The sequence below is a fragment of the Globicephala melas genome, chromosome 12, assembly GCF_963455315.2.
Source record: "Globicephala melas chromosome 12, mGloMel1.2, whole genome shotgun sequence".
Classification (NCBI taxonomy): Eukaryota; Metazoa; Chordata; class Mammalia; order Artiodactyla; family Delphinidae; genus Globicephala; species Globicephala melas.
This window is the reverse complement of record NC_083325.1, coordinates 56,882,235-56,909,984: the sequence shown is the minus strand read 5'-3', so window position 1 is coordinate 56,909,984 and position 27,750 is coordinate 56,882,235. Positions and strand designations below refer to the sequence as shown.

At 39.3% G+C, this 27,750-nt stretch overlaps 1 long non-coding RNA gene across 1 annotated transcript in view; it reads right to left on the bottom strand.

Moving 5' to 3' along the window:
• The window catches only part of LOC132598231 (uncharacterized), a 271,631-nt gene extending 249,336 nt beyond the window's left edge, over nt 1-22,295 (bottom strand). Inside the window, exon 1 of the long non-coding RNA XR_009566213.1 lies at nt 22,173-22,295. This is a non-coding gene — a long non-coding RNA (uncharacterized lncRNA). The remainder of the gene's footprint in view (nt 1-22,172) is intronic.
• Between the last annotated feature and the right edge of the window lie 5,455 nt (nt 22,296-27,750).

Genomic DNA, 27,750 nt, shown 5'->3' with positions numbered 1-27,750 from the left:
TGTGTAGATGACCACCTGTATCTTGCCTGTTACCACTTCTTGATCTAACTGGTATTCCAGTTACTTACGAACGTGGATGCATCACTTACTTGACTACATCGGTGCCCTTGGAGCTGACATGTGTTTGCACATATTAAGTCCCCAATATCTATTTACTGTATGAATGAATGAATGAATGAATGAAAATAAATGCATATGCTTTCCCACATTCCTTACATTTGCTCTCATGTCCTATCGCACTCCCTTACTGACCTCCTGCCACCTTGTTGCCCCCTCCCCACACAACTACAGTCAGCTCAGGGTCCCAGTCACTTTATGCAACTATTAAACTTAAAATACACAGAGAAGATAAGATTTGGGGAAGATAAAGAGAACGAACAGACCATAATCAGCAAAATTAGAACTGTAAAGATCTAAAATTTACCTTTGGTTGACTAAGACTGCCAGTTTCCTGGGTTTTTTCCCCATGCTTATATGTTTTGTCCCTGAATAAAAAAGGGGTCACTCACCATTATATTGTCTTCCACTTTGCACAGTGTGCACTGTTCTGATCCACGATCCATTTAATGTCTATGTCTTATTCTATGTAATGCTGTGACACCACATGGCAGCTAAACTCTAGGTGTCATGTTGTTACAGTTTTGAAAATGCCACCTTCAATTCTAGACAAGTGAATGTTTCAAACTGCAACTATTCAGAGTAACGGTAAACTTCCTTTTATGGTGACAGATGATTTCTTACCTGTCTAAATTCAGATATTCTTGATTTGTCATTAGGTAAAATAAATGTATACCTTTTGCCTCTCTTATGGATAATAATTAAGTTGGGTGATTTTTTAAAAACCCTGTAAGAATACAGAGGGCCATGTCTTGAAAAATTCAAATGAGCCAATTTAAAGAAAAAACTATCAGATAATTAGAACACTGTAGGAAGAATGAAGTCACCTACTGTTGATCTTCTACTCTCTGATCACCGTTTATCACCCATCTCCCTCTTCTCTCCTTTAATATGTTTGTTTTCCCGAAAACTACTCTCAGTACTCTTCTATTCACATTCTATAGATTCTCCCTTAAAGGTATCAACTCCTTTTTTCCCCAGTGATAAACTTCCCAAAATATGTATCTCATCATCAGCTCCTGACAGGTAATTCAACTAACTTCTGGACACCTCTAACTAGATGTCAAACATGACATGACCAGATATAAACCTGTCATTTCATCCCACCCAAATTGCTTTCCCTCTAGCCCCTCTCTCAGTGAACAGCAAGCTGTCTGTCCACATATAGCTTGAGGGAGGAACCTGAGGGTCATCACACAGGACTCCAACTCCTCACTGATCTCCCTCCATCGGTCACTATATCTTGGCAATAAATTCTCTCCTTAGTATCCCCGAAAGTCTGACTGTTTCTCCCATCCTTCTTACTGCTATCATCAACACTTCTCTCCTAGATTACATTAACTCTTGTATTATCTATTAAGAAAAAGATCTGACCACATCACTTCCTACTTAATATCCCTCCCAGGCCAACGATATTTTTTTAAACAAGTAAGCAAACAGAATATGGCATACAAATATCTATGCGGTCTGGCTCTTATCTCTCTCCTTGTCACAGTCATCTCAAGCATTAACTGTCCTCTCAGGAAGTTTCCTCTGACCCCCCGAATCTGGAGGAAGGACGCTGCTTGGGCTCCTAGAAAATGTTGGGCTTAGAGGATCAGAGCGTTCAGAGCATGAACTGTACAATGGCATGTACTGTACACTTAACAGTTTACTTGACTATCCTGCCTTCTAAAAAGGCAGGATAGTCAAGTAAGGGCAGGGGCTGTATCCTCATTACATTTTAAATTTCCAGAATTTAATATAATAACTGGCAGAGGGTAGGCAACTAAGAAATGTTTGGTAAACAAATTGAATAAATGTTTGGTGAATAAATAAAAAGGAAATGACATTTTTCTTATATAAAAAAATAGGTGTTGGGAGGTGAAAGGAAAATGTAATAGGAAAAGAAAAAGACTCCTAAAATGAAAAGAGGAGATGTACTAAGGGCCTAGGAAAAGCCCAACCTTCTCTTCCAGCCTACAAATGGCTTAAACTGCCACAGTGGCAACTAATAGGAAGCCGTTCTATGCATACTCTATTTTGGCCTTGCTCCTAAATCTCAGATAGTTGATCACAGCACAGAATTCTCTCTAGATTCTGAGCTGGTGGCAGAATGAATTGGGAGGAGCATGAAATCTTATTTACTCTCCTTCAACACTAAGAATTGTTTCCCTTATGCTACAGAAGACAAAGCCATTCTGCAGCTCTACTCTTCATAAACACGTGCCTTAGAGACTTGCTGAACACAGCAAAAATAAAACATCCCTTTTCCACTGCATTTCTCCAGAGAAGAAAGAAAGCAAAATTTCAAAAGAATTTTTAATAGTTGCAGAAAGCTTTGACTTAAAAAAAACAAAGTATCAGAAAGTACGCATGAAATTAAATATCGTTCAAAAGCCTAAGGTTAAAAAGTTGTCAGAGGTACCCTTTTCATGGGCATGTAAGTGATCAAGTATGACATATGTGAACTTGGAGCCTAGAGACCTTGATCTCAAGTCTTTGCCTTGGGCAAGTCATTCAAACTCTCCTCGCCCCAGTCTCTACACTGTAAAATAGGGCTATCTACCACAGCCTACCTCACAAAATTATTTTAAGAATCAAATTCATGCATTCAAACATTTATTTTAACAAATACTTTTTGAATGTCACTGTTCTGGGCATCAGTGATACAGCTATACAGAAAGCAAAGTCTCAGCCCTCTTAGAGTTTACATTCTAGTGAGAAAGACAAACAGAAATCAAATAAGTAGATGGATGTATAACTTCAAGGACTAATGAGTGCTCACAAGGAGAGTCAATCAGGGTAAAGGGACAGAGAATGGCAGGGCGGTCCTATATTCATTGGGGATCGGGGGGAGGCAGGTTCTCTCTGAGGTTCTGAGAGGAGATCTAAGTGCAGTGCGAGAGTAAACTGTGTCATCACCTGCGAGAACGTTCCAGGCAGAAGAACTGCAAGGGAAGGCCCCAAGGTGGGCACGTGCTTAGTAAATACTTTCCAGGAACAGCAAGGAAGCCGGAGCTATTGCAGCCAAATTACTTAAAGGAAGAGAAGGAGGAAGTGAGGTTAGAGAGAGGCTGGAGCCAGACGTGGTGTATGTGTGAAGTATTTTGTAAACTATTACTGACAGCAAAATTCTAAGGCTGAGTCAGCCCAGATGGCATGGGAGACTGGCATCACTCTTCATGAGTCCCCATCATTCATGGGACTCTAAGATAGTGTCACTCATTGTACCGGTACGGATTACATCATCAGAAGAGCTAACTTCACGCACACATGAGCATGTGCACATACACGAGTTTGTCTCTACTCTGTGTTCTATGACTGAAGTCTTGAATTTCTTATTTTCTGTAGACAGTAACAGTAAAGCAGTGAAAGCAAAGAGTACCACAGAGACCTCCAAAGTCTCAGCTTTTGTTGATTTTAAAGCAACAGCCAGGCCTTTGTTATAACTGAAGCCCAACCTAGGTTTTATCACTAGAGAACATTGAAAACTTAGAGAGGAATCATAAAAAAAATGACAGACATCATCAAACGACTGGTATAGGAAACCAAAAGAAACAAATAAATGAGCTAGGACAGTCATGGAGAATATAAAGAAAAAAACACAAAGAAAAAGAAGGCACAACAATTTTTATTTGTTAAATGACAGCTGGGGTTGGATCACTTCAGGAGACAATTGATGATATGACCGGATCCCAAAAGAACACTTGGTTTTATGGGGGTGGTGAGTGTCTCAAGAATATTCAGCCCGCAGGAAGCTTAAAAAGTAACAGGAACTTCAATATAGGAGAATCCACAGCTACGGTTTTAAAATTCCTTCTCCCTGCCCCTCTCCTCTGCTACTAGCACCTGCCCCTCTCATAGATTCATTTCCACCTCCAACCTGCCCCTTCTGTATCCCTCTTCTCATCTCTCTACACTCTTCCCTCTGCAGACATTTCTCCCAATGCCTGCTCTCTCTCTCCTGTGTTTAATGCCTACATGTTTTTTGATAGACATCCCCCCATCTGCCTTTCTGTGCTAGTTTCTCAATGTATCAGTAAACAAGCCAATCTTCTTCCTTCTCCCCTAAATCAATTTTCCTTTACGACTCCACAATTTCTCTTCTGAGCACCAAAATTCTTGGTTACTCAGGCTCAAATCCTCAAAGCTATCTTTAATGCCTCCTCTCTCATACCTTCCCAAGTTCAATCAATGATTAAGCCCCATCAACTCCCCTTGAATGGCGCTTGTTCCCTTTTCCTCTTCCCCTCTACAGCCTAGACAACTGTAGTAGTTTCTTGGCATGCCTCTCCCTCTAGGCTCTCTTCTTTCAAATATATTTAATAAAATGCTACCAGGGGATTTTCCAAAGTAAACCTCTAATCAGGCCACTGCCCTCCTTAAAAATTCTTTGAAGGCTCTCCATGGCTCAAAAAATAAAAGCCACACTTCTATGCTGGGTATTCAAAGTTCTTCATGGTGGGATCCAAGCCTATCCGGCCAGCCTTTTTAATCTCCTGTTCCTTGACCCCTACCACACATTCACTCCAGCCTGAGAAATGGTCCACTGTCTTCTGAACAGATCACAGTACTTCCCCGCTGCTCTTCACTTCTGCCATATCCTACACCCAGATTTCCCTCCATAGCCACCTTTTAATATCCTATTTCTATATTAAAGACCAATTCAAAATACCACCTCTGGAAAGGATTCCCCAAAACAGATGTGATTTCTCTGGCCTCTGACCCCCAGTGGTACACTAACCATGCATGCATCTGGTCACTCCTCCAGCGAGTATTTAGCGAGCACCTTGCATACATTTTAGTTCACATCAAGGTTATGCTCCTCTCTGACCCTTCACTTCCCACCTTCCTCACACCCTATTAAATTGTAAGCTCACTGAAGACTTTTTTTTTTTTTTTTTTTTTTTGCCATACGCGGGCCTCTCACTGTCATGGCCTCTCCCGTTGCGGAGCACAGGCTCCGGACGCGCAGGCTCAGCGGTCATGGCTCACGGGCCTAGCCGCTCCGCGGCATGTGGGATCTTCCCGGACCGGGGCACGAACCCGTGTCCCCTGCATCGGCAGGTGGACTCTCAACCACTGTGCCACCAGGGAAGCCCTGAAGACATATTTTTTCAGCTTTATGTCATTTTTAGAACCTACCACAATGGCATCTACAAGACTAAATACATATCACCTGAATAGAGAAATGGTTGATTGTTGTACCCTGAGAGGCATTATCTTGGCTTTCTTAAGAGAGAAATGGAGAGCAGCTGTCTCCTACCCCTCCCTCATCCAGCTTAGAATTCTTCCTCAAAATCACATGTCCTATACAAGGACTGTGGTCTCCCTTGCCTTTGTTCCCTCCACTGGCAACCACTGGAGGGTAGTTAGGCAAGAGACAGGGGTCTGTAGTGCTCTTGCATTCCGTCTGCAGGTCTTGTCTTAGAACCAAACCAAGGGGACGCAAAACACGCTCCAGTCACCTAGTAAACTTAGAAGTGACAAGGCAAACAGAAAGAAAATCTTTGACTTTGAGCTTATTAGAAGTGGAGGTTATCCACTGCAGGGTCCATGAGGCCCCAGGGATGCCATGGCTGGGGACCCAAGTCCTGGCTCTATTTAACTCCTGACTCCTGACCTCAGACACACAAAATTTGTGAGGGCAAAAAGAAAGAGCACAGAGAGATAAAGACAAGGAAAAAATAAAAAGATGTCCAAAAAATGTTCACTGCGGGGTCAGGAAGTTGTATGATTATTTTGAGAAAACATCCAATTGTTCCATCAGTGAGTCTAAAAACTACCTCAGTCAAGTGTCCAAAGGTGTTAGAGCTACAAAAATATCAAAAGGGAAACTTGCAAAGGAATTTGGACAAAATTAGAAATCAGAACCTGTATTAGTTTGCAGTGATCATACATTGTTCTAATACCTTACTAACAGAATTCTGCAAAAAACATTCAAATTTGAACCATTCCTGGTCTCCAGATTTATAAACATTTGATCTTGAAGAATACACAAATGCCTTTCCTCTACAATTCAACATGTTCCAAATATGCTGCATTGACAGCTCCTGGTATAATGGAAGGTTATTTGTTTTTGTGATTATTCCCTGACTCTAGGTAAGAACTAAGAGTTAAGTGGAAAGGCATATCCGTTTAGAATTTCATGTGCATTCTGCTGATGTCAGTAGATTGGTATTAATTGTACTGGAAAAGAATATTTGATGTATTTGAAAAAAGTCAGTCATGTGGAACAGTACACAGCCACAAGTTTTAGGTATGAATTCTGAATCTTAATTCAGAAAGCCTGATACTCATATAACCCTAACTGTGTACACTTTCTGATCTTCAGATGAATCATCAGTACTGTTTTACATTTATACCATAAAACACTAGAACAAGAGACCAGTGTACACTTGCTTGCCTGAGGCCTGCATCATTCTCCAGTGTTTTATGGAAAAATTTGTTTCAATTTTTGAGCTGCAGAGTCGAAATGGTATGACCAAAAGCTATGGGTCATATTTTCTTTACATTAGAGAACATCTGGATTGATCATCTTTTTGTGTACAGTATATATCAGAGTGGCAGGGAATGTTTTTCCCTTGTATAAAACTTCCCCCAATAAACACCCCCAGCAGTATATTTTTTTTTAACACCTAACCCAAAGCAACTCACACAGATCATTTCTTACAGCGTCTAACAAGCCATAAAGTTCAAAGTGTTCCAAGGCTCTTCACAACCATAGTCCAAAACTACAACTCACGTTGCACACTTGAACATGCACACAGGTGCACATGCACACACGAGCACACCCCCCCCACACACACACACACACACATCATTAAATACTCTTTCAGCCACCTTGCCAATGGATTTCATGGGTAACTTCTAAGAACCAAGAGAGAGAGGTGGAGGCAGGATAAATCTGTGGTTGTTAAATGAGGAGGAAAGGAGCTTCAGAGAGAATGTTCTAGAACAGCAATGACTTGGGAACCAAAGAGGTTATCCAAGACAGGGGGAACCAGGTGAAAAACCATGTCCAAAAAAGAAAGATTTTTGCCTGGGTAGGTTAAACAAATCTGAGAGGGTAAAGAGAAGGCTCAGGCTTGAGTTCCCTGAAGCGCCAATACATGAAGCAGGACCACCGCCTGCAGAAGAGTGGGCTTTGCCTGTTGGTAAGGAGGGCACTCTATGGCCATGAAGTCTATTCATGCACAAGATTTTTATTACCACAGCCTAAATGTCCACTCCGAAGGAAATGGTTAAGAAAACTGTCACACACTCAAAAGACCATTTTGCAGTTACTAAACACAATGGCAATAAAAAGCTTCTGAGGGAATTCTCTGGTGGTCCCATGGTTAGAACTCGGTGCTTTCACTGCCAAGGGCCCGGGTTCAATCCCTCGTCAGGGAACTATGATCCCACAAGCCACATGGTGCAGCCAACAACAACAAAAAAAAAAAAAAAAAGGGAAAAAGGAAAAAGAACCCTGCAGACGGTCCAGTCCAACCCTGCCATTAAAAAAAAAAAAAAAGCTTCTGATTACATAGGGCAAAGCATATGCTTTAATAATAAATAGAAAAAAATCACGATAGTAAGCTTGACAGAATATAACTGCTAAAAACTCTGCATTAGAAGGAGGGCTGACGGCACTATTCACAATAGCCAAGACATGGAAGCAAGCTAAATGTCCATTGACAGATGAATGGATAAAGATGTGGGATAGAGAGATAGAGAGAATGGAATTTCACTCAGCCATACAAAAGAATGAAATAATGCCATTTGCAGCAACAAATGCATTATTGGATGGGCCAAGAGATTATCATACTAAGTGAAGTAAGTCAGATAGAGAAAGACAAATATCATATGAGGTAACTTACATGTGGAACCTAAAAGATAGAAATGAACTTATTTACAAAGCAGAAATAGACTCACAGACATAGAAAACAAACTTATGGTTACCAAAGGGAAAAGGGAGGGGGAGGGAGTGATAAATTAAGAGTTTGGGATTAAAAGATACACACTACTATATATAAAATAAAAACACTAAAATATATAAAATAGATAAACAACAAGGACCTACTGGGAACTATATTCAATATCTTATAATAACCTATAATGGAAAAGAATCTGAAAGAGAATACACATTATATATATATATCTGAATATATCTGAATCACTTTGCTGTACACCTGAAACTAATACATTGTAAATCAACTACAATAAAAAAATAAAAATAAAAAATAAAGAGAAGGCTGACAGATTATACCAAAATTGCAATTAAGAGGTTATGAATGGTTATAAAGTTTTTCTTTTTGTGTTTTTGTTTTACTGTTGTTTCATTTTCTGCATCTATGCATTTTCCTAATTTTTGTCTCACTATACATGAATTATTTTAATAATAGAAAAAGTAAAAATAAGCCTTGTTTATTTTATAGGTTATAACACCCAGAATTGTTTTGTCACACAACGAGCTCAGAAGTGGGAGTCGGAAGACAGAGCTTGAGTGCTGTGGACACTGTAGCTGTCTAATGGTGTGGATATAAGCAAGTCACCTAACCTCTGTAATAAGGCCATTGTCTACTGACCTAATGAATGTGTACTCTAGTCTCTTTCCCGAGTGCTTTGCTCACGTTATCTCATTGAACACTCCCATCAATAAAGTCGATAGGCCTTGTTCTGCCATTATATAGATGAGAAAACTGAGACTTAAGGAAATCAAAGAATCGACCAAAATTACCAAGACAGCAAATGGTAGAACTAGGACAGTAACTCAGAACTAACACTGTGTTTCCTGACCCTTTCGCCTGTAAAATAAGCTGTACTTCTCAAACTCTTCTACTTATGAGTTCCCATCAAAGCAGGACTCGGCATTCATCTTGCTCACTGATGTATCTCAAGCTTAGACCAGTGCTTAGCACATAGCAGGTATTCCGCAAACATTTGCTGAATAAAAGTTCCAGCAGAGGAAATTGAACTCGTGGCTTTGAGAGTTCTGGAAATATCTGTCAAAAGTCACCTTCTGCAAGCTGAAATTTCTTTGGAGTCTCATATTTTAACTTAAAATGTGATGTGGACTTTGTATTCTACTTTGTAATATTATATATGTGGATTAATAATTATATCAAAATATGTGGCTTAAGCTGGAAATCGTTTTTCAAACTATCCAACTCAAGTAACTTTAATCTCCTTTCCCTCACCAAATAAGTGATACTGGTGCTCCTGGAATATTTGACATATTTATCCTCAGATTTCTTGTGTGCCTGGCACACCTTACACACCACCATGGGAACACACACTCGGGCTATGGAACATGTATCTAAGTGGTCTCAAATGTTCTCACCAGCTCAAGGATGCTTTTGGAACAGAGTACAATCCACCAGATAAAACTGAACTAGTGACACATGCAGTGGAACCTCTTTGTTCTGGACATAAGCTTTTATGTCTTTCATCTAAGACTGCATTAAGTTTTTTGACAGCTGAAATAAATTAGCTCATTTTCAGTCTGTAATGAACTAAAAGCCCTAGATCTTTCTTATAGGAACTACTGTAAACCAGATTACGCCTCATCTTATACTGGTGTATTTTTATTTTTTGAACCTGTGTGCAAGATTTTACATTTCCTCCCTAATAAAATCAGTCAGGAGGTTCAGGTCATCATTCCAGTCCGTTGAGAGCTTTACTGAACCCAGCCGTGTCATCTTTCCTAGGAGCCATCTGATGGAAATTTTTCAGAAATGCCTTCCATGTCTTCACTCAAAACATTTATAAAAACAAAGAATGAAATAACGACAGTGCAGGACAGAGCTTCAGGGCCTGCCACCAGACACCTTCATCTAGGTCAAAGATATTCATGACTGAGAGGAAAGGCTTGCCTTAGTAAAAGGACATATCAAAATCCCTGTGTGGCCATGAGATATTTTTATATTTTTTCAAAATAAAAGGAATTAGCTTTAAAGGACTAGATGTGCTGACCGAGAATGACAAAGAATAATTCGCCAACGTGCTAGGTACTGTTGATCAATTACTTGTGAATTTGTCCATCTGTACTTTCATCCATTTTTGTCTACAGGATATAGAAAAAAAAAGTTGACTGTATAAGCTTCTAAATCAAGACCTCTGATGAACCATTCTAATAGTTGTTTTTTTTTTAATAAGGCTAATTTGGCACTGTTTAGTTTAATTGCTTTTTCTCTGAGAGTTCAAAAACAATAGGAAATTTTTTTCTTGGAAATTAACATCCATTTGACTGGTATAAAGATTCTGGAATTTTCCTTCTATCCATGACTTTTAAGATTACTTTTATCTGTCTGTAGCAGCTGTTAACAGAACCCCACTCATTACCCCTTCAGTCTTCTCTGAAGGTCACCGCATACTTCCTTCATATCTGCCAGAGGGCATTTTTTGCCAAAGAAGCCTGCTAGACCCCAGAGCAGAGTAGCATTTGCCAGAGGGCTAATGCCCCAGGGCCTCCTAATGAGGGATGAAGTTTAACGGATAAAAACCCCGGATGAATTTCCTCAGTAAGACAACTGAGACGTGTCCTGCAGTCTCTCAGGACATAAAATGAGATGAACTTAATTTCCAACAGGAATAATTCACTAATCAATGCACCTTTGCTGGCTTTCCTCCCCACTTCGGCTCACCTTCCCACTCCCATTCTGTGCTTCCTGGGATCACTTCCCCAAAACCGACTTGCATGCATATCCTTATCTCCGGGAGAGAATCAAAACTAAGACGCTATTTCCAATCTCCCCGCATGGCTCCATTTGTGTGATTTTTCTAAAATTACTGAAAACAGTTGCCCAATTATATCAAACTTTGTTTCACTATCTACAGATGCAATGAATTTGTGTGTACAGACTGGAAATCATTGGAAAAAACCTTATGTATAGGTCCTTGCTTACCACTGCTCCACCTCTCTTGTACTTCACTGGCCCTTAGTCAGGTTTATTCTAAATTTTACAATATAAAAATCCTTCTTCTTGCTGGAGAAGAGGAAAACAAAATAGAAGTTAAGAAGTATTGTCTTTTTTCCTCTCTCAAGATACCTGGAGGTCATACTGCAAGTCTTCAAAAGAATCTGAGGTTAAAAACATACACATAGGGCAAAGACTAAGAAATACCCAAATATTCCATTGAAAAATCAACCATTTATAAGATACTTAGTTAACATCTATCCATAAGATAACTAAGAGACCAAGCAGTTTGGCAAGTAGAAATACTGTGTTTTTAACATTCAAGGGTCTAAATTCTATACTAGGGTTCTATTATTCTTTCAACAAACACTTCTTAAGTCCCCAGTACGTGCCAGGCCCTGTGCTAAAAAAATGGAGAACTACATCTGAGAACAAGATATGCCCCCTGATTCTAAGGAACTTACATTTGAGTGGACAGTTTTGGGGGTAAGTATGGGCAGGACCAATCCGTCTGGCCACTTCACATCATTCCTCTAGAGCCAATTCAAGTAGGATCTTGAATTTCTATATGCCCCATATTCCACGGGAAGTAAATTATTCTCATACTAAACTGATACTTCATTCATATCCTAAAGCTTCTGAATCCTTTTAATAAACTGGCATATTCTTCCTCCTGCACTTTTTTTTTACCCCAATGATGAGAACACAGAATAGTCCCCACAGCTCCCAGAATTCTTTGTGATGTTCTACTCCCTCTTAATTCTCTCCCACTGGGATGTTTCATTTGGCTGAAGGAGAATGGCACCTTATCAAAGGCTCACAAGAAGATTACACTGTAGGCAGAGGCACTGAGGAGAACATGCTGAGTCTGTATAAAATGACTGGTCCTCAGGGGAAGCCTGCCAGATTACCACATGATGCCAAAAGCAAACACCTTGTGGTCAAGAACATCAGCCTTAGGAAACAGAACACCAAGGGCGCATTCTCTGAAACTGCCGCAAAGCAGATGTGCCTGGCACTAAACCACATTAAACCTTGCTAAGAAACCCAGTTCCCACAACAGAGTTTCATGTGGTAGCTCTGAAAACAGATTTAGGAATATGTCACTTCAGATATTGCTTGTCTTTGCAAGAAGCCTTTTCAGGCTACACACGGAAAAGCTCCCTATAGACATATTACATGTGATTTTGTACTCCGTTTACAATGGCCTTTTTCAGGAAATGCGCTGTTTACATGACTCATTGTTTTTTTTAAACTAGCATAGCAACCGCTTTTAGAAAACTCAGCTCTTAAAATATCTGAGTTTAAAAGCAGAAAACCCACTTCCTATTATGTTTCTTTCATTAGAGTAAATCAGATATATCATTGGTGTCGAAGTAGAATTGTTGAACACATTCGTTCTGGAAGAAAAACACTCCAGGAAACACAGTAAAAGGCTTCCAAGCCCTTGCTATGGGGAAAAAAAAAAAATCTTACTGTCTCATTTCTCCTCCTCCAAGTAAATAAGCCTGTGATATCCACTGTCTGATGATAAACTAGGAAGACAGACAGACTTTGCTTTTCTGCTCCTTTACTAGGTTTGTGGCCTTAAGAGAATCACAATCTTTCTGAGGCTCAATTTTTATTTTCCAAAACGACTCATTAAGGATATAAAGGGTTGCTATATTTACAGTGCCTGGCATAGAGCTGGTACCCAGGAGAGAATGTGATGGTAACAGGGTAATAACTGCAACAGCAGCAGCTGTCCCTCAAGAGAACTTGCAACCCAGGCCACTGCTCTGGTGCTCTTACAGGTTGTATTCCCTGGTTCTGGGAGTCCAAGATTTGGGAGATTTCCTATTCACTTTCCCTCCTAAATGTACCTTGGACGACTGAAGCTTTCGTGCACACACAGTGACTCAGGGTCAAGCACAGTACCAGCTGAATCCAGTTTGTGAGGCTGTAATCGCAATGACTCCAAGCATGCCTACATGGAATTTATTATTCAGAGGTTTTTCTCCCCTTATGATAGAGGATAAAGGTAAGAGATCCCTGTCCATCCCAAAAAGGCCTCTTTGGGGGATGAACCTGGCCAGCAAAGTTTATGTACATCAACCCTTACTTCAAGTATATTATTTTTAATTATTACTTATTTATTTCTTATTAAAGGGAGAGTTGTTTTGAACATTAGCTCATCTGATATGGGTATTCTCTAACAATATTAAATGCTAAAGAAAAATCTGTCCTGTCCAACATACAAAATGTATGATATACAGGTTAATGTCAAGATATGTGACACGTCTAGACTAAGTACTCAGTGTTTGCCAGATTGTTTTACTTGTCAACTACATTACTGTATAGTAAAATATATTGTCACAAAGCTTTTCTTTGAAAGGGCATTTCTTCTGTTGGTTGCCTGCTTTTGCTGTAAGACTAATTAGCCACGACAATTAGCAGAGATGCAAGTTCTAAAAGAAATAGGATTAACTGAAATGAAACCATGCTATAGGCAAGTCATTGTAAAAAAAATGAAGCACAAGATATTACACAGGCAAAATGCTGTACTTCCTCAGGCTCATGGCCACCAAATACATCCTTTTTGACACTTCTCATAATGATATTTCATGGGCTGTTTTTTTTCAGAAAGCTTGTATTTAATGGCATTAAATATACAATTTATAAATTGTATATATTTCAAAGAAAACACTCAGACAAAATAAAATAACTGAGTCAAAAAAAATCACGGTATGTAAAACTGAAAATCTACAACAAGAATATCAATACGGAACCTGAGTTTTGGATCATTTGGGTATTACTATACCACCTTTAAAGCAAATCAGAATTCTTCATTGATAGTTCAAAAATATAAACTATAAATATATAGCAGAAGCATTTCCACACACTGGTTTCCATAATCTTGTCTATGCAGAAATGCTCCACTAGGTACATAAAGTACTTGTTGGAAGAAGTAACCGTTTGTCATTCGCTGGCACCTTGGACCTCTGCTGTCTTTTAAAGGGCTTTCATTGTTTAATTATTATATGGTGTGGGCACTCACTGGGACCAACAGTTTCCTTCGATGATGGATTCTTTTTTCTGATCAATGAACACATTGGGTTTTTAAAGGGAATAAGCAGCAAAGATGAAGTTTCGCTTGCTGTGAGCATCATGATCACCACCGTGAAAATAAGTTTATTCTTTTTAGTCAAGAATTGGAATGAGTTCATTATGATCTTGGGATAGAATGTCACATCTCATAGATGGGATTCAGCCAGAGACAGACATTAGTGCTCGAGGTAGGGCTATTTTACCAATTTTCCACAACTCACCTTGGTATTTTATGCTCACAATAATTGTTTTCCTTTTAGTTAAAGAAATCCATTATTCTGGGCTCCGTGGGGGTTTTATAAAAGCCACATAAAAGTAATAAATCTAGTTTTGCTGCTTGCCCCTGAAGCAGAACAGATGTTTCAGAGGTTACAGTTAACATCAATATGTGCCAATCTTACTTTTCCTGAAGGGAAATAAATTGCTAATGATGTTCTTGCAGCTACAAACGTCTCCTCACCTGAAAAGGCCATTTTAAGAATTACTTGTTATTCAAAGTGAATACAGAATGAATGCAGAACAGTCTAAAATGCTTCTTGGGCATATTATTCTAATGATGGGGAAATCTGAGGAAATTTACCTAGAAGCATTCATTCCAGGGATTCCAATGATCAGTTTTACTTAGTCATTAATGCCCTAATTATTCAATATACACAGTCGCTATGCCCCATCCCCATTTCTATTGGGAATAATCTGTCACCAATTTCGTAGTTTCATTATTTTAATATGTCTTAAAAATAGAAACATTTCTAGAAACCACTACATTTCAGAGAGACTTGTGCCCATTTCCACCAGATAGAGTTTTGAAGAAAGAAAAAAAAAAAAAGAATTTAGGGAATAGGCATAAATTCAAGAACACCAGTGCCTTGCTTTCATTATCTGCATGTTTGAAAAATCTTAATACCCTGAAAGACTTAGAGAGTGTTTTGTTTTTTGTTTGGATGGTTGGTTGAGATAGCCTGAGTCCATGAAGTGAAGACTGTCAAATCATGGTCCTGGTCATCAAGAGACAAAGAGTGTGTCATTAACTGCATGGGTGACCCGCACCAACATGTAATCCCTCAGGACCTCAGTGTCTGCCATGACAAAGTGATACGGTTGAACTAAATGATTCCTAATGTCAGTCTTTGAATTTATAGCTGGTAAATATTAGGAGAACTCTTCAGAAATTTCTTAACATGAAACGAATTTTTCTATGAATATTTTTAAAGACAATTATGGTAAAAAGATAGCCATGTATTTGAATGTATACTGAAGCCAAGTTCAGAAAGATACAAAACAGTCCATGGTAAGTAGGAAGTAGTAGTGCCTGTGTCTAGGGAAGGAAGAGGTACTTTGTCTCTTTATATTCTTCTGAAATGTAAGAATGTTTATACCATGAACAGGCAACTTTTGAGATTAAAATAACTTACACTAAATAAAATATACAGGAAAACTGCAGTGCAAATATTAAATTTAATACTTTTTTCAACAACTACTGTTTTTGAATTTCAAATATACAATTATTATTCCATGTCTGTAGTGATACCGTATTTTTTTTTTTTTTTTTTTTACAAAAGATTTAGGTTTAAGGTTGTCTTAATCCTAATGTTCTCTCCCTTTGTCTGCTTATCCAGTTTCTACTTCCAAGTCCTGCTCACATATCACCTTCTCCTCCTTTGGTTTTTCATAAACAACTCCACTCCAGCACTTGCATAGTAATATTATCATGTTCATACGTCTCTCTCTCTCGCTAGGCCCAAAGACAGACCATGCCTTACTCTTCTGTACTTCCTCCCAAATTCTTATCATAGTGCCTGGCATGGGGAGGTGGCTCTGTTTATTTTATCCCTGGAACACATTGTGATGGAATTTGACACCTTATAATCTTTGTTTGAGAGATTTTTATACCATTGAAAATACAAAAAGAAAGAAAAAGAAAATTCTATTGCATACTGTAAACATATGCACCTATGGAAAGCAAGAATTTGAGCTAAAAGTCAGAGGAAGTATGTTAACCGAATAAGATCTAGTTCTTCAGGGCTGGTTTGCTTGGGCTTACTCCGTAGACTAAAATTCAGTGTCCAAGGAATTCGATCATCTAAATATTTCAAAATTTTTTTCTAATCCAATGTTTTCAACTAATGGGCATGAAATTTAACAAAAGATGGTGAAAAGTTCTGGTGGGTGAAAATAATAAGAATCAGAATTGTGAACTGCGTTTCTCTGTACACCACTGCTAAGGTTAGCATCAGCAAGCAGCCCATTTCTAAGAGGAAGCTGAGACCCAAGACTCAATCAAAGAGACAACTGACTTGTAATGGACAGTAATTTGTAATCATCCAGAAATTGGAAACATGGAATTCAAGTTCCCTTTTTATCACTCACTCTCTGTGACAGTTTGAACAAGTCACTTCAGTTCTATGAGTTTAATTTCCCTATCTATAAAAAACTGTTTATCATCTCTGCCTATAGGGTTATTGAAACAATTAGATGCCTTAGTGTATATAAAAACAACCCATAAACTATTTATTGTCTATGACGTAGAACACCATTTTTTATCATAGGGTTTATATGAATATGACAACGCATGGAAACCACAAGACCCACTTTCCATGTTCCTACCCTTTATAACTGGGTAGCTTAAGACAATGCCTTAACCTCTCCCTGCTTCAGTTTCCCACTGGAAAAAAAACCAACAATATTATGTTCTTGTCTAGAGATATTTAAAATAATAAAATAGGAAAAAGATTATGAAATGCTTTGCAAAGCAAAGAGTTTTCAACTATGACAAGCCTACTTGGTCTTGAAAATTGAACGACAGAAAGATAAAGTGACATGCTAGGATGTTCAGCTTATTATTACATATTGGAAAAAACTAACCTAGAAACTAGTTTCAAGTTCCTTCTACTCCACTACCTATCTGAGTAAGTAAATCATGTACACAAAATATTAGTCAGAAAAATATATAATACTATGGAAATGGAATCTCTTTTTTCTAACAAAAAGGAAGAAAAAATATTTATATGCATAAATAGGTTAAAAATAATACTTGTCCATAGAGGCCTACTGTTCAATTACATTTTTTTTAACATCTATACTGGAGTATAATTGCTTTACAATGGTGTTAGTTTCTGCTGTATAACAAAGTGAATCAGCTATACATGTACATATATCCCCATATCTCCTCCATCTTGCATCTCCCTCCCACCCTCTTTATGCCACCCCTCTAGCTGGACACAAAGCACCGAGCTGATCTCCCTGTGCTACACAGCTGCTTCCTACTAGCTATCGATTTTATATTTGGTAGTGTGTATATGTCCATGCCACTCTCACTTGATCCCAGCATACCCTTCCCCCTCCCCGTGTCCTCAAGTCCATTCTCTACGTCTGCGTCTTTATTCCTGTCCTGCCCCTAGGTTCTTCAGAACCATTATTTATTTATTTTTTTTAGATTCCATATATATTTGTTAGCATATATTATTTGTTTTTCTCTTTCTGACTTACTTCACTCAGTATGATGGTCTCTAGGTCCATCCACCTCACTACAAATAACTCAATTTTGTTTCTTTTTATAGCTGAGTAACATTCCATTGTATATATGTGCCACATCTTCTTTATCCATTCATCAGTTGATGGATACTTAGGTAGCTTCCATGTCCTGGCTATTGTAAATAGAGCTGCAATCTGAATTATCGTTTTCTCAGGGTATATGCCCAGTAGTGGGATTGCTGGGTCATATGATAGTTCTATTTTTAATTTTTTAAGGAACCTCCATACTGTTCTCCACAGTGGCTGTACCAATTTACATTCCCACCAACAGTGCAAGAGAGTTCCCTTTTCTCCACACCCTCTCCAGCATTTATTGTGTGTAGATATTTTGATGATGGCCATTCTGACTGGTGTGAGGTGATACCTCACTGTAGTTTTGATTTGCATTTCTCTAATGCTCAGTAATGTTGAGCATCCCTTCATGTGTTTGTTGGCAATCTGCATGTCTCCTTTGAGAAATGTCTATTTAGGTCTTCTGCCCATTTTTGGATTTGGCTGTTTTTTTGATATTGAGCTGCATGATATTGAGCTGATCATGGTGTATGATCCTTTTAATGTGCTGCTGGATTCTGTTTGCTAGTATTTTGTTGAGGATTTCTGCATCTATGTTCAGTGATATTGGCCTCTAGTTTTCTTTCTTTGGGACATCTTTGTCTGGTTTTGGTATCAGGGTGATGGTGACCTTGTAGAATGAGTTTGGGAGTGTTCTGGAGGGACTTTTTTAAGCTAGAAGTGACTGGGAGATGTCAGATGCTGTCCAATATGTCATTTAAGAGGTTACTCAGCAAGAAAAGAAAATTAAAATCAACAGAATTGAGGGCAATGATTACAGCAAAGTAAAATCATTTCAAATTTGCACCGAAGTTGAGGCTAGTTACCAGAACTCAAAAATCAAGCTTTATTTTCCAAATCTGACCTTTAGAAATGAATCAAGTGTTCCAAGTGCTCAAGATCATGATCCTGGTTTAGTGTCCAGCAAAGACTGACTTCTAGCCTGCATCCTACATTCATGTCTTATGCATTAAATGGTGACTCAGGGATTCACCAATTCATATCAATGGTTTAATTTAACAGTGTCTGACCCATTGGTTAGAACCTGACTGTAGACCTCAAAGCCCTACCTGTTCATTTTCATTTTCCTAACCAGTTTCCAACATCATGCTTTCTCTCCTTCAAATCCATCTCAAATGCTCGAAAGCAAGGAGGGGGAACAAACCATGGGACGCCTCTGCCAGGTAACCTAACTCCCAGGTAACAATCCTATCTTCATCTTCTGCATCTGCCTCCCCTACTCTCAGGGGACAAAAGATTTGAGAAAAGGAAAACCTTTCTGATAAAAATGTTGAGAACCCTTCTCTGAAAAGCCAGTCTAAGAACCATATTTGCACTTTCAAAGGGTATTCTTCTGAAAACATTCTGAAACACTGTATCAGGTCCATAGGTTCCAGAAATGACCCTGATAAGAAAAATCTTCTTTCCTGTTCCTACTCAATTAGCACGAAGTTTAGCACTAATAAGTCTCCAGGCCAGGCTCACTTAGGATAGGCTCCCACTAGGCCAGCGGTGCATCAAGGCAGCTGAGCTCAGTCAAAAATTGGTTAAGTATTAAAGGTTTATCTTAGACGTGGGTGCTATGAACTCTTTTTTGCTGTCTTCACTGTACTCTTGTCCTTATGAGTCTCACAGTAAGGTCTTTATGAGGTAGAAATCAAATTCATGGTTGGTCAAGGGTCAAGATCCCCTGGGTTTTGGCTTTATCAGGAACTTGGAACCAACCCCAAGATTAGTTCTGCTCCAGGGTATGCAGTCTCTTTCCATGCCTTTCTTGGATTTTGAATCACCAATATTCAATTTGGTGTATACCACTGTATTGATATTTTTGGACCACAGCCACCCACAACTCTTGTTATAGGAGAAATATTAACAACAAATCTTCATTAAGTACTGTTGTCTAGTCTAGATTTAAAAGGAAAATATTCTTTTCCATAATTTCTTTTCAATACCTCTCACATTATACAGGTAGTCATAAACTCTACCTATATGTGGTCCCAAGCCTTTAGGTTTCAGGAGAAATGTTGTAACCTTAACCATGACCCAACACACACACACACACACACACACACACACACAGCTCACCATCACTACCACTGGGTAAAGTATACAACTTGGGAAATGAAATACCAAATTCTGTTACTCACAAGACAGCTAAGAAACAGACTGGAAAGAAACTCACTTAGCAGAATGAACAAAACATCATAAAATGTTTGAATAGGATTTTAACACCACAAAATGAACAATTATACTTAATTTTGTTTTGGTTACTTTCATTTGTTCTGTCTTAAAAAGTCTGTGGTGGTTTTAAGAGTCAGGGAAAAAAGCTACAAGTATTATACTGTCCCACATACACCCCCAATCGAATAGAACCAACCTTCTTGCTAGCACTCTTCTCTCTCTCTTTCCCATCATTTCCCCACCCCAAACAGTCATACTCTCAAGAGACTTCTCAGGAAGCCTGTAACAGTCTTAAAAAATAATGGCATGCATCTATGTGAAGGGAATCATGCCGACCCAAAGACAGGGTGTTTTGATGCCCTGAAAAAAGCATGCATTTTGTAGTGAAGGCAGACCTGGGGTTAGCTCCTGGCTCCAGCTATGAAAATTTAGGCTAATTACCTCTCTAGACCTCAGTTACTGTAACAGTTTGATAAATGCTCTGCATGTGAATTCATAGTTCTTAATCAAATTGAGCAGTTCCTGGACATTTTAATTATATAATACTTAGTATCATTCAAATATGTTATATAAGTGCTTTGGTTAAGTAGGTCTCCTAAGACGGCTAAATGAAACAGCAACTCTGCCCCTTTTCTGGTTAATTTTCAATTATTTACCCTTTTGATTTTGGTTAGCAACTCATAGTTATTTGCCTTCTAAAATCACCTGAGGAAACAAGATTTGTTTGTACATGGTTCAAAACATAATCAAGATTCTGATAATCTGCTACGCTGGCAACCCCGAGAGAACATAAGAAAGGTAATGAATAGGGCATCTTTCCCCTGTTTGATCACATTTTCAGCAAAACAGCAAAATTCAGTACTGCTTAGCAGCTTAAAATATTTAACAGTTTATATTTGTAATAGAAACAGGAAACTATTTCCAAAACCTCTATTTTTTCTTTGTTGAAACAAAGTCTGCAATTCTAACCAGCTACATGTAAATAACATTTAGGCAAGCAACAGTCTAGAAGATATAAAATAATAAGTGATTGAGATCATTGTTGCAGTGGGGGGAGGGGTACAAGAAAAAATACTTTTCAAATGTTATAATGGTCCTCTCCTCAAATTCCCCATTCCATTGATAAACCTCTTATAGACCAGTTATAAAAATACTAGACAGATACAAGCCTGGTTAAAATAAAAGCCTTCAAGGGATGGACATTATCTGCTTTTACCACCTGAATAATAACTGCAACAGAATTGCTGACCTAGAAATTAGAGTGAACTTTGATGACCCTCCAAGCTAGCCACTCACTCCATACAGAAATTTCTCCTGTCACGTACCCAAACCACTCCAAGAGGGCACCATATTAACCTCCTTCCAGGCAACCCATCCCATCCTGCTACAGTTCTGAAGCTCAGGTCAAGCTCAGGAAAACGAGTCCCTGAAAATGTTGTAACTAGAGAGCTACTTTACTTCACAGGCAGGGTCTTGAGATGGGCCTGAAGACATACAGGAAAAAAGCAGATTTCTGGAGCTCTAATGATTCCCAGTTAGGTGCCTATTGGTAAGGCCTAACATCAACAACAATTCTACCATAAAGAGATAGTGGTTCCTCTGAAGATTCTCATTCTCAGCAGACAATGATGCCCAGGGTTAAGGAAGGTGAGAACTTCCATCAGATCTAAGGGTTCTAAAGGGTGGTTTAGCCCAGTGTTTGTGCCTGAACCTCAAAGGAAAAGAGAGATCCCTGCCCCCTTTCTTTTATCCTGCTTAGTTTAGTTGATATCCAATTACACAGCTGGCACCTGAAGTTTGTGAAGCCCAATGCTAAACCAACAGCAAGTGTGAGACCTGAAGCAAGGCAGGCCTCCCCTGCACCACCACTTCACCCTTCATGGAGGGAAGACCTACTCAGGTGACTTCTGTTTCACCAACAGAGGACAAACTGGGGAAACCTGTGCAATGGAACTGGCTTTATTGCCTGCTGGCTTAATCATTAAGAAGACTGGATGTTAACTAGACGTATCGTGGTGATCCTTTTGCAGCATACACAAATATCGAATCGTTACACTGCATACCTGAAAATAATATAATGTTTCATGTCAATCACACCTCAAAAACTGGCTTTACCTTAAACTTCTCACATGAATTTTCTAATGGAAATTTACCTCCAACATCTGAACCAGCAAGAAAATGAGGCTTTACCAACCAGTTACAGCACCCATGTCTTACTCACCTTTGTACCATTAATGTCCGGAGCAGTACCTAGCACACAGCAGGTACTTGGAAAACATTAGCTGACCTAGGTGAAGGGTTAAAATGTGTTCAAGGACTAACCTTCAAAAGCATTTCTTCACGTTGGGCACTATCAGAATCACAGGATTTTCTGTGCAGTTTTTCCACATCTGCAGTAAGGTTTCCATACCCAGTGATTTGCAGAAGGCAAGTCTGAAGAGATTCCCAACCTAAGGTGTTCAAAAATAGAAGACACACACATGAGGGAAAACAAAACTTACTCTTTGGCATTAGTTCACTTGATGTACATGCAACAGAACTTCACATATTTATATAGTATTTAGGAAATTGTTCAAACAGGATTTAATAGAAGCACAATTTCTTACTGAAGCTCTGCTGGATAATTGTGGAACTGGGCTAAAATTTACCTCTCATTCTGGCTTTTTCTTAAGTCAAGTTGCAACAATACGGCTTTAAAACCCAGGGAGCTCTTTATGCAGGTGACTCAAAAGTAAGATGTAGAAAATATAGGGAATAATAGGTTCTTAGAGACCATGTAGCCTCCTCCCTAAGTGGGTTTATCAGAAACACCTCAGAAGGGTATGTGTGTGAGAGAGAGACGGAAAGAAATAGTCCTCAGAAGCATAGGAGTAAGAAAATTTTCTAAACAACACAAAAAAGAAGATTGGAGACTTTGTTATTAACCAGTGTATATCCAACATACATATAAGGATATATAGCTACATCATAGATCAGGTGAGGGAAAAGAATTGTTGGTGAAAATGAAGAGAGGAATTCCTAATGCCAACCTTACTGCTTTGACTTGAAGAAACATCGTGTGAAGGAGCTCTACATAATTCTTTAAGTAGATTTTGTGGTTTCCCACTGTTGGTTTCATATGAATGTTTCAGAGAGTAAGTTTCACACAGGTGGATTCCAGCTTGTCTGGGGCAAAAACTCTGCCCCTCAGATCTTACTGACCTAAATACAGTCCATTTGCAAAACCTGGCACACAGTAGCTGCTCAACAATTGTAGAAACGTCTGGCTGAATGAAATAACATTTCTCTTCTCTAGACATATGTCGGGAAGCTTTTTCTCATTACTTCTCAGTTGTTCTCCTAGACTTTTCTTTGTGTGTTTTCACCATAGTAACTTGTTTTCACTTTAGTGTTCTGCACACCTGAAGGCTCTTGTCCTTCAGATCGTGTCATCATGAATCATGATAAAGAACATACACTTTAGAAGGAAGGAATCCAACTCCTTTTTCTCTTTATAACCCATTAGTTTGGATAAGCCTCTTCTCTTAAAAGATAATAAAGTTTGCAGAGAGGAAACTGGCAAAAGCCTCTTTCCTCATTCCAACCATGCAGTTCCTGAGGTTTTCACATTCTTACATGATTCTACCTGCCCTGGCTGATTGTTCTAATAGTAAGTGCTGAATTCCACCTGGGCCAATCAGAACACATCCCCTTAGAGTTTGAATTCTAAAAGTAGAGACAGTTTTTGTTTAATGCAAAACCTACAAGATGTGGACATAAATGTTCCACATGACCAAGTTTCCATCCACAAGGATGACCTGGTCTGAAAGAATAAAGCCAACACACAAAGAGGCAGATTATGGAAATGCTAAGAAAGAGAATCCTGAAGGCATTCAAATCATTGGCTGCCATCCATGGTCCAGGTCAAACACTGACATTCCTGTGGTTGGTTTATTTCATTCATTTAATAAATATTCAGTAAGCACCTACTATACGTCAAGCGCTTTGCCAGGCATTGGCGATGCAATAGTGATCAAGACAGATAATGGTCTCAGCCCTGGCAGGGCTGGTGAACCATTAAATCCACAAGCCCCCTGCAATGATCACACATTTTTACCTATACTAGTATGAATGACATCCAAAAGAGTGCTACCTTCAGCTATATTATGAATTAAACGCCTATGGATTTGTCTGTGAAGTTAAACAATTTTTATGCAAAATCTATTTTCCAAACAACTAGGTGATCAACATATTTTGGATCTTGATTTATGCCTGAGTTGCTTAAAATCTCCCTGAAAACTGGAAAATCCTCTTATGACTTAACACCTGAGACATCTCAAGCTTTCATTACCTCTTAAAAAACATTCTGAATTTAAGTACAATATGATGCAACACAGTTTTGCTTCAAGCAGTATCATTGTATTTCCTTACACCAACTATGCAGGAAACTGACATCGAATTTTACCTCTTTTTCCCCAACCTAGGTTCTTTTAAATATAACATAAAACTCTATGACTTTAGGTAGTGTTAGACCACATCTCCAAGGCCTTCCTAGTTCTAACATTTGAAAATGATAATAACGATAATGACATCTATTTTTAATGCACCATAATGTTAGGTAAAGAAAACTAGTTCATCTTCTACAATGTGATCTTTCCAAACTCAGATATGAGGAGGTAACTCGCCAGCTTAGGGTCCAGCAAGAGGAATGCAGATGATGTGAAAAAAAAAAAAAAAAAACATCCTTTCGTCAGGACACTGTCCTGGGATGCCCTATGACCTGCCTCTGCCCTTCATGCCCACGCTTCACAAAGCATGGCTGGGAAGAGTTCACAGGGGAGGTTCCCATGCTGAGCCCACCCTGGGACATGCAGCCCCTCACAGCCACCAAGCAGGTGTCCTTCCAGCATTTCAGTTTTGTGGTCAGGGTCTGCTAGCCCCCTCCCCTGCCCCAACCGAGCTCTGCCCCATCCATACACACAAAATAAATTAACTAATTAATTAAATAGGGCTTCTCACCAGCTGAGATCCATCACACATGGATCCTAAGGGATGAAGGATAACCAAACACTTTCCCATATTCTTTACATCCACTGCATTTCTCTCCTGTGTGATTTCTCTTGGGCATAAAATGGTTAGAATTCCTTCCGGTGGCTTTGATTATATTGATTATATTCATGGGGTTTCTCTCCAGGTTGAGTTGATGCCTGTTGATTAAGAATATTATCAGGGATAACTAAAGGTTTTCTTGCTTTCTTTGCAAGACAGGGATTCTCCCCCATAGAAGGTCTGCACCTTTTCCTGCTAGTAGATGGTCTGCCCCAAATTTAATCTGCTTTACAGTGGTCTCTTTGGTTTTAAGTTGAGACTTCTGGTCTGCACCGGTGTCTTGGAGAATTCTTCTCCCCTCTGTCCTCAGCTCTTCCTGCTCTGCCTGGGTGAGCAGTTTATGGAGATACCCCACTGAGACCAGGTCCCGAAAGTTATCCAGCAACATGTCTGTACGGGATTTTCTGAGCAGGGTTCAGCAATGCCCCCTCCTCATGGAGAAGTCCACAGCCACGTCCCCGAAGGTCACCGAGTCCTTTGATCAGGTTTTCAGCAGCCCTGGAGCCATCCCTTCCTCCTCCAAGTTCCCCTCCTACAGACAAGTGGCGTCTTGAGACGGCACAGTGGTGAAAAGTTGAAAAAGTCTCCTTTGAAATCTGAAGAGACAAGCACGGCAGCTCTCACCACTTTACATGATGAGGTCCCAGCCCGGGCAGAAAAGCAGGAGCAGCTCCTTGGTACCAAGGCAGATAATGAGGAAAAGCGTGGTGGCTCAACAAGGATGAATGCAGCATTCCGGCAACTCGCACTTCGGTCTGGGGGCTTGTAAGACGTGGAAGGCCCCCAGGGCAGGCCTACGAGCGCCTGAGGCAGCGGGGGCAGCCTAGTCCTATTACCTTTTGACTTTCCTACTTGACTGAGACTCCGTGAGGACAAGAACTGTGCTTAATTAATCTTGAATTACCATTTGTTGGGCTGCACCCCGCAGGCTTGCAAGTTGTCCAGCTTCCAGACTGAAGAAAGAGCTTGGAGACAGCGACAAAGACACCCATGGTTTATTGGACGGAGTGACCTTACACGAAGGACCCTGGAGCAACAGGACAACAGGCAAGACATGGCGGCCGTCTTTCCTACTCGGGGGAGGACGCTACCATTTATAGGAAGGAATTGACGTCAGGTGTGCTCATCAGTTACCAGGGACTAATTAAGCTCTATAATTAAGAGGATTGGATAGTCATGTGACTGAAGCAGCAACTGGTGGAGCAGGGGATTTAGAGAGCAAGAAAACATCCATCTTGAATAGCCTAACCATACACCAATGTCTAATCCAATGTCAGGTACATTGGCACCCCCTAAACAGGAGGAAGAAACCCGGAGAATTCCTGGTGATTCCAATAATAATAGTAATATCTGACTGACTGACGCTATTCTTTTTTTTCTTTTGCGGTACGCAGGCCTCTCACCTTTGTGGCCGCTCCCGTTGCGGAGCACAGGCACCATCATCCTCCTCACCCAGGACAGTCTCTCATTTTACAAATGAATAAATTAAGTTTTAGAGCAGCTTTTCTTAGCATTGGTACCAATACATGACAATCATTTAGAACATGCAGCATGAGTAATTTATTTTTTAATGGTATTAGATTGATGTCTGACCATTTTTATGTATGTTCATAAACATTTTCATATGATTCAATCTAATACTAGTTTTAAGATGCTTTACTTTCAATATATAAATCAGGGTGATTAAGGATTAAATCTATACTAATATTATTCTTTCATTCTTATATTTTGTATGCTTGTGGTTCTCTACCCAGTGGCCCAGGCAGTGGTATCTGTAAAGCTCCCCAGGTGATTCGAAGGTGGAGATTTCCTACACTTCCCTTTGTTTAAGAGAATCACTGCTTTCTGCTTTCTCACCTGGGAGAGAAATGAAGACAGTCAAACAGCCCTCCAGGAAACATCACTGGTTTAACACAGTGGTTCTCAACCTTGGTACTGATTAGAATGACCTAGGGAGGACTTAAACTCTAGACCCCAACAGAGACCATGTAAATTATATCGATCATAAGGCATTAAGTTTGTCAACGATCTCACTTCTAAAACAAAAAAAAAAGCATTATTCACAATAGCCAAGATATGAAACATTTTTTGTTCTTTTTGACACCGTAAGGTGAGGTACTACTGTTTCGACTTTACTCATCAGTTTAAATCATGATTTCTGTACATCCAGAAAGGTATTTTAACGTATCTTTGAACATGCTGTGGACAGATGGATGGCGCATGTTCAAAATAGTTGCAAGGGAGCCCTTATGCAACCACTTAGGAGAAATCATTTTTTTCTCCTATGTACAAGTAGGGGTTCATTATTACAGGGCTATATAACATAGGACCTATCTCTTAAGTATCAGATGACAGTGACCTCTGCAAGGAGGCAGAGGAAATATAACCCTATTATATTGATATGATTGTTTACGTGCATATTGCCCTTTAAAATTCTGTTTTACCCACAATCCATTTCAGCATCTAGTTAAACTAAACGGTCACTCCTGAGTCCTGGATAAACCTCATGTATTTCACTGTTACACAGCAGTTTCAAAATCTGATGTGCTTGTTTGTTTTTTTCTTGTTTGTTTGCTTGCTTAAATTGGGCTTCATTAAGAAAAATGTGCATATGAAATAATTTTTTAAGTTTTCCAGAGGTAAACTTTATCATAATCAATGTTTACACTTCTTGAGAGCCAACCAAGCCTTCATGAACTCTTCACCCGAGAGCTGACTTCTGATACTGACAAGAGTGTAAACCACCATGAAGATAAGGCTCTTAGGACAGGCTGTTTTCTTGCTGTAAAACAACACTTGTCTCCATTTTTTT